This window comes from Gallus gallus, chromosome 24, assembly GCF_016699485.2.
Source record: "Gallus gallus isolate bGalGal1 chromosome 24, bGalGal1.mat.broiler.GRCg7b, whole genome shotgun sequence".
NCBI classification, from domain to species: Eukaryota; Metazoa; Chordata; class Aves; order Galliformes; family Phasianidae; genus Gallus; species Gallus gallus.
In genome coordinates this window covers 3,915,072-3,923,257 of record NC_052555.1, presented here as the reverse complement: position 1 = coordinate 3,923,257, position 8,186 = coordinate 3,915,072, and positions in this window count along the sequence as shown.

The window sequence follows — 8,186 nt, the reverse complement described above, 5'->3', positions numbered from 1 at the left end:
CCCCAACAGGAACAGCGTGCATTTGGGATCTGATATGAGATACCCAGGAAGCGCCCGTCTTACAGATAAGGTTAATGAGGGCTTTGGCCATGCAAAAATGAGAGGAAAGGGAAGAGGAACAAAAAAAATATTCAACTGAATTGCACTTAGAACCTTATTCAGCCCTTTTAACTGCCTGTGTGTAGTTATTGCTCTCCCTTTGTGAGAAATAATTGGGTATACGCTGTTGGTTTGGGGTAACAGTTGTTGGGAAAGGCCCCATTTTGAAACCCTTTCCAATGGGCAGCTTGTTGATGATGGGACCACAGTGTTTCTTGAGTCAGAAGCCACTCTCTGACAAAGGAAAGGGCAACTCTATTTTTAAAGAACACATCTCCTAAAAGCAGGAGGTTGGCTGACACACATGCATCTCTTCCTCCTTGGCTTCTCAGGCTGTGCTGATCTTTATAACATCAACAGCCCCATAGATCTCCAAGTAATTAAAAACACCAGAGGGTGGAGGCTCCTGTTCTCACGTGTACAGAGAGGGCTCAGCAGGGCTTTTCTGAGCCAGAATTAATCGTTAAGAAACAAATAGTATCTCTACGAAGAGATCTGGCTTGCAAGAGGAACGCCTTGGTTTCTCTCGCTTTCCTGGCTCTGCGTGAAGATTTTGGATGAAGTATGGTGGAAAAAAAAGAGATTAAGGGCTGAACTCCTCCATCATGGTGAAGTCAAAGAGTTTAATGCAGTTCTTCCAGGCAGACTCTGGAGGAAGTGGGCTCAGGACGAGATTTGTTATTGGTTTATATGAAGAGGTGGCCATCATCCACAGCAAGCAAGCACGGATATCCCTATGGTGCACACAGGGAGCGCTCCCAGTGCTACGCCACTTTCACCGGTTCCTCTTCAACCCCAGCTCTCTCCACAGCATCCCACATGCCTGGCATTAGTGCCTTGGGCATGTTCTCCCTGTAAATACCTTTGAAACCACAGCAGGCCCATGTCTGACCAAGGAGAGCTCGGTGCATCTCCGTGGCTGCCATGCAAACTGCAGCCCAAGGGCAAGCCCACTCTTTTCCCCATCATCTCTCTGCACCTCATCACACCTCCTCGTGGCTTTTTGTTTGGGTTTTCTTTTGCATGCAAAGAAATTGCTCGTGGATGGGACCCACCTCTCCTTTGTTATTTCTGGCTTACGCTGGAAAATCATTTTCACGCCTGCCTGAAGCTTCAGGGGTGCACAGTGGCATTCAAGGGAGAACAGGAGGGCTGTTGGGGTGTAAGGGCAGCGTGGGAGTTAAAGGACACCCCATCAGAGGGCTGCTGGGGATTAAGGACAGCTTGGGAGTTGAGGTGCGCTCCATCAGACCCTTTGTGCTTTGCTTCCCAGCTGTGGTTGGAACACCTGCACACACAAATACAAAGCGGCCCTCTCCATATTCGCGCCTCCCAGAGGGTGGCTCCTGATTTCTCTCGCATGCATTCACACCCGTGCAAGCAGCAGCGATGAGTTCTGCACCGACCATCCCTCCGTCTCCTGCAGAGGAGCACTGCCTGCTATGTGCTGCACTGCATCGGGCCGCTCACACCGTGCCCATGTCTGCGCCTCTGACTCACCGCATCCACCCACGTTTGGCATCTGCAGCGCCTTTCATCTGCAGAACTCGGAGCGCTTCTCAAAGGTTCACAAATTAAACTCGACAACACCTTTGCAAAATAGGTCGGGGTGGCCAACCCTGAGGAGCAATTAGGGGAACTGAGGCATGTGCTGTTGAACCAGCCGAAATCTTTTCAAGGAAACTGAAATGTGTTTTTCTGACATTGCTGTGCTGCTTTTTGCCTCCTTGCTCAACTCTCCTTATGTTTAGTAACTGGGACACCTAAATCTTCTTCTTTTGTTGTTGCTTTTTATTATGTTTCCTGATCCTTTTGTCCTTGCTTTCAATTTCATTCCTTCCTCTGCGTATACCCTGGTAGATCCATGTGGTTCATTGCTTGTGCTGAAGAGTTTCTGCTGTGCAATGGCTACACAGCCATCATCAGGAGTAGGTACTGACAAAGAAGATCTCCCTAGGATGGAGAAGATGGAAAAAAAATGGGTTCATTTCAACCTAAATAGAACAGAAACAGTTACGCCAACCCCGAGGCACTCCTTCAGATGGCTCCAGAGCAGAGTTTGAAGCATCGATGTCAGATGAAGTCACAGAGAGCCATGAGAATTGGATCACCTGTGATTCACCAGCCCCAGTTCTCACAGCAGCTCCGGCCAAAGGAGGAGCAGGGAGCCTGCCTGTTATTTGCACTGCGCAGCAATCCCTTTCACATCCCACATACCTTCTGCTTTGCCCACAGCTCAGGAAATGCAGTGCAGAAGTGCACATAGGCTGTCCCTGCTGCAAGGAAGCCCAGGACACCGACCCACCAGGCGTGAGCCACCACCAAATGGGCATTTAGCAGCCCCTGGTGCAGCAGCAGAGCAGGCAGAACGGGTTCAGGGCTTCGTGCTGCTTTCACATGCATCAGATCGGCAGTGACACACCGATAGGTCAGGATTGCTGCCCTGATGCAGAGCAAATAATGCTGCAGGTGTGCTTAGAGCTGAGCTGCAGGTGTGCTCAGAACTGAGACTGACATGAGATAAACTCAGTTTATATGGCCTGAGTTGAGATATTTGTGAAAATTCAGGCTTGCTGCTTCCACGTAATCGGCTGTGTGTGTCATGGGTGATGGAGGGAAGAAAAGTGAGTTTGGAGGACCCAGGGCTCTGTGGGTGCATTGTCACCTTATGGGCATGCTGAGACAAGAGCTAGGAGATGCAAAGACTGAGATTTTTAGGGCACCTGAACATAGAATCATAGAATCACTAAGGTTGGAGAAGACCTCAGTGACCCCCAATCCCAACCCATCCCACCATGCCCATCACCACATCCCTCGGTGCCACATCCCCACAGTTCTGGAACACCTCCGAGGATGGTGACCCCCCACCTCCCTGGGCAGCTGTGCCAGTGCCTCAGCGACACCTCCTCCGTGCAGACCAGACACAGGGCTCAAAGCAGGCCCGCAGGCTATGAGCTGGACCTTTGGGAATCTTAATTACAAGCAGGACATGAACGCCCGTTGTGCAACAGCGACCTATTGTCCCCAACAGATACTTGGGGAGCGCACGGCACAGCGGTGACTCAGCAGAGCAGGAGGCTGCGGGGTGAGGACATGGAGGATGTGCGGTGCCGGGGGGAGGACCCCTTTCTAGTGGTTGTGCTGAGTCCTCGTCTCCAAAAAGGCTGAAGGGAAGATGACTACGCAGCAGCAAACTCATACAGAGGACAGGAAAGGGAATACCGGCTGAACACAGAAACCTATTTGAATTAAAGGACGGAGTCAGATCAAATGGGGTGAATTTGTACATTAAAAAACACAGGTTTGAAATTAGAAGATGATCTCCGGACATCACAGAGCAGAGCTCAGGGGTGGCCTCTGAGACAGAGTCCCGGGCACCGGGTTCCAAAGTGGCTCCACGAGGAGCTGGCTGCAGTCATCAACACGTTGCATAACAGCGCATGGGTGATACTCTGCCTTCAATGTGCTTACAAGGCTTGTTGCACCATGCTCATATTGTTTTTAATTAATTAATTAGGCCCGCGTTTCAAGGCTTCTGCTGGTTGCCTGCAGAGGTCAGGAAGGATTCTCCCCCCCCCCCCCCCCCCCTTTTGATGATTAACTTGGTTTCTGTGTCATTGGCTTTCAGTTTTTGTTTTCTTTTCCACCTCCTTTTCATGAGCTGCAGATTGGCACAACCTGAGATGGGGAAGTTGGGTGGAGACGGTCGCACCTCTCCGGTGCCTGCTCAGCACTAAGGCAGCATCTCCAAATTTGGGAAGGACTTTTTCACGCTCAGATTGGCCGCTGGGGCTCTTTTCCTTCCCCTGGAGGATGCTGTGCTTATTCTCTTTTGGCTTCTCCAGACGGTGGTCGCTGGCAGTTTTTAAAGCAGCTTCAGTAACTGTGAAGATGTGATTCGGTGTTTAATTGCACATCTGAAGTTGGGAGAGCGAGATTCTGTTCTCCCTCTGTTCCAGCTTGTGGTTGCTCTTCTGAAGTGCGTTGGGATCCATGGGAACAAGGTGCTCTGCAAGACGTAGATATTAATCATATAACAGTGACGTTTTGTATCATCTTATGATTCTGGGGGCTGTAGAAGTGGTAATAAAACATTCGATGATTTGCAGCTCGCAGAACTGATATCTGAATAGGCACAATAGGTCGCAATCCTTCCAAGGAAAGTGATTTTGTAATGGGGTGTAGGTGCTAGCATGGGTCAACAGCCCCCAGGCTCTCTTTCTGTACTCTTCTATGCTGATGTTCTTGTTTTTCTGATGCTTAGCAGTGATAACTTTTAGCAGAATCTGCTAATTGTCCCCAGCATCAGGAACTACATTATCAGGTTTAGTTCTAGGCTCCACAGTGAGGTCTGGAAGGGACAAATGGAGCTGCTGGGATGACTTGGGGCACCCAGAGAAAGGGGGGAGATGGGGATGGGTAGAGAAGGGTAAAGCAAGGACAGACAGCAAGCAAGGAAAAGGGCAGAGGATTATTAATAGCCTCCCGACAGTACTCTGAAATCTTCTGTATTTGGCAACATTGAGCAAGCTGCCCTCCAGGCCATGGCTGGTCCTTGCACGGAGAGCTGTGCATGCAGCACTCCTTGCCCTGGCCTGCCCTGGGGACAGAAACCATAGCTCTGTCCCTCCCGAGGTGTACTGCTATGCTATATTTGGATGTACATGAGCACCGAGCAGCGTGGCACAGTGAGGGGAGAGCAGGATGGGGCAACTTCTGCCTTAGAGCTGCAGGAGGGCAGAAGGAGGTGAATGTTTCCTCCACTTGTCCTTGCCCATGGTTCCACGTGGGGGTGACAGCAAGCTCAGGGGCTTGTGGGACCAGCATCTCCCAGGCTAAGAGCATCATCTCCCCCACATCTCTCTTGCAAGATACTCAGTGTCTTGAGGCTGATGTCCATGCAGGAGGCTGAGCTCCTAAGAGCTGCCCTGCCTCCCCTTGGCACTTGGAGGGCAGAGCAGCATGGGGCAATTCTGCATGGCTGGACTAGGCAGTCTTAGCAGTCTTTTCCAACCTCTGTGATTCGATGATTCTCTGATTCCATGGGACCCAGCAAGGCTGGGGGGGGGAGGAAGAGAGGCTGTCCTCCAAGGAGAGAGGTTTTATTGGGTTATTGCTGTGTAACTGGAAATCCAAGCACGGGATGAAGGCTGAGTAATGAGGGCAGCACATAGGAAGGGGCAGTGAGCTCCAGTGTTCAGAGCAGCCCTCATTCTGAAAAGCCCCTGGGAAGTTAAGTGGGAAAACATGTTGAAACAAGGACGCTTATTCAGCGAGTGACTGAGCAAGGCAAATATCCGGCGTGTGTGTGCATGTGTCTGGTTTTACTCCCCCCCCCCCTTCCCTTTCTCTGTTCATACAGGGAAATAGTAGAGCAGCAAAGAAAGATCGGAGCTAAAGGGGAACAGACCCAGAAGGGGGACAGCACTAAGAAAGGAGGAGAAAAAAAAAGCTGAGCAGTTCTGAGAGAGACTTAGATAAGAGGGTGAGACCTCTTGCCATAGGTATAGGATAACCACGTGGAGGCAAGGCAAAGGTCAGAGCCAGGCCTGGAGCAGGCTGAGCATCGCCGCTCTTACTCAGCAGTGCTTTGCTGTGCACCATGCCCAGGCTCGCTTGTCTTTGGTCAGCATTATACCTCTGCAGCCCCATCCCACCCTCTGGTTTTAGGGTGGTGGAAAATGCTTGGGAAAGAGCTGCGTCATGCCTTCCTCTTCTGCAGGGGAAATCAGCGGGGTCAGCAGGGTGCTGGGAAGGGCAGCGAGGCTGGACAGCAGTGCAGAGGCTGTGATTTGGTGCTCGGAGTTAGGATGGAGGTGGGAGCAACAGGCACGTCTTGTCTTTCTTCAGTGCATCTTCTGCTGGCATCAGGGGCTGTGCAGAGTCTGGGGCTTGGGAAGGGATTTGCAATCCAACATGCATGTGGACACCGGCCCCGGCTTGCAGGAATGGGAGTGAGTTTTGGCATCTGAGGAGAGCAGTGTCTGGTGGAAAATATCTGATGTTTGCCTTGGAAAGGATCTGGGGACAGGCTGATCGCAGCAGCTCTTACATCACTGGCACTGAGCTCATGGTCCTTCAGCACCTGTTTACACCTTCCAAGCCCCACAGCTGTCTGGCAGGACTCAGACCTCGCCTCTTCCGACCCCCTTGCTGTGCCCCTGCTGTCCCAGCTCTCCCTTCTGCCCCTGCCTCCCTCCAGATGCAGCTCTGAGCAGCAGGAGGGTCACTTGAACCCACAGCCCCCTCACAGCACCCCCCCATAACCAGCTGCACCTTCCTGCTATCACACCAGGGCCTCTCTGCTTTACTTCCATATGTCCCAGTGGCACAAAAAGCTGTTTCCCTCTTGCCCAGCACCCAGCAGAGCAAACCTCTGAAGGCTTCTGCAGCTCCAGAAGCCCTCACGGCAGAACCTATTGCAAAACCAGCAGAGAGAATGGGCTCCTCGGTGGCACAGCCATGGCCACCTACTTCATCCTTCCCAAGGATGCCTGCCCATCCCATCATCACACCTTCCCCCCCAGGGTAGGGCTTTCTGTGTGGCCAGCCCAGCTCTGTGGCAGCTCTGTCCCCATGCCAGCAGCTGCCCTCAGGGAGCTGAGTGCCCACACCGAGATGCATGATGGCAGCAGCGGGGCCACAGCCTGCAGCCAGGCACTGCCATGCACCCCATGCTCCAGCCAGTCCTGCAGAGCCAGGTTGGGAAACACCTGCAGCTGCATGTGAGCATTGGGAAGCACCCAGAGGGCCCAAAAGCTCCTGCATTCCTGCCTCCCCACCTGGCAGAACCACAGCGTGCTTCTCCAGCAGCCGGGCAGGATTTGGCCCTCCTCCTTGGTGGTGGAGTTGTGAAAGAGGCTGAAAGGAGATGGGAGATTCCCAGGCAGCTCCGAGATGTGCGCTGGCACTGCGGCTCCGCAGGAATGCCAGGGAGTGGAGATGGGAGGAGAGCTGCTGCTTGTTGTGCACAGGCAGGGAACACCTGGAGCTTGGGCAACGTGGGGAGCCATCCCTGCTGCTCCGACTGGCTCCATGCATGTGCTGGCTGCTGGTCTTTATTACATTAATTGCGTTTCACTTTGAGGCTCCGTCAAGTCCGAACGCAGCCCCAACGTAGCGTCACGGGCCTGGCTGGCATCCAGGAAGGAAAGCCAAGGGGATGGAGGAAGATGGGGTGAGAAAGCAGCAGACCAAGGGACCTTTGGCTCTCTGGGTACAGGGAACGACATGTTCTGCCCTTACCTTGTGCTCACTGCCCATCTCCCTCTGCCCTGGAAGTGATGCTGCCTCTGGGCTGGTGCTGCAGGGTGAGTTCCCTCTGTCACGGGGACGTGTTGGCACCTGGGGCTGTAGTGCTGGGCTTGCACTGATCTCATGCAGCACAGGGAAATGGAAACAGTGACCAGGGAGGCGTTCCTTCCAGTGTACTTTTAGTGATGTTTTTTATCAAGCAGAGCTCTCTGAGCGTCGTGGATGTGTGTAGCCAAAGGAAGCACTGTGCTGGTCCCATCCTGATGATGGGCCATGCTCACAATGGTGAGGGACCCCCGTGCTGACTGGCACAGCCCCGCTGGCCACCAAACCCTCCTTTTCCCATATTGCATCCCTAAGTCCCAGCAGTGCCCCTCCTGCAAGCCAGCCCCAGCACCCCATGGCCCATCCCTGTGCCCTGTTTCATCCAGGAGGGGTGGAAGCCCAGCTCGCTGGCACACAGGAGTCTCTCATTGCTCCTCGCTGACCCGCACACCAAGCAGCATCCCAATAACCCCCCGTAATGTGAGCAAATGGGACCGGAGGGAGATGGGTGCTGTGAGCCCCGCTTTCCCCCCTCCACACTGCGGGGTTTGGGGCTGAGTGTGAACGCCGAGAGCGGACAGGGGAGCTCCGGGGCCGCTAGGTGTCCCCCGTGGGCCGCACACGGCTGCGGGGCCCCGAGGGGACTGCGGGATCGTGGGCTGCGGGGACAGCACGAGAGGGAACGGGACGGGACGGGACGGGGAGCGCCTTCGTAGCCGCTTTCAGCAGGTAGCGGGGGGTGGCAGCGTGTCCTTCCTGCAGCTGGGAAGGGAAAGGTGGGGTTACAG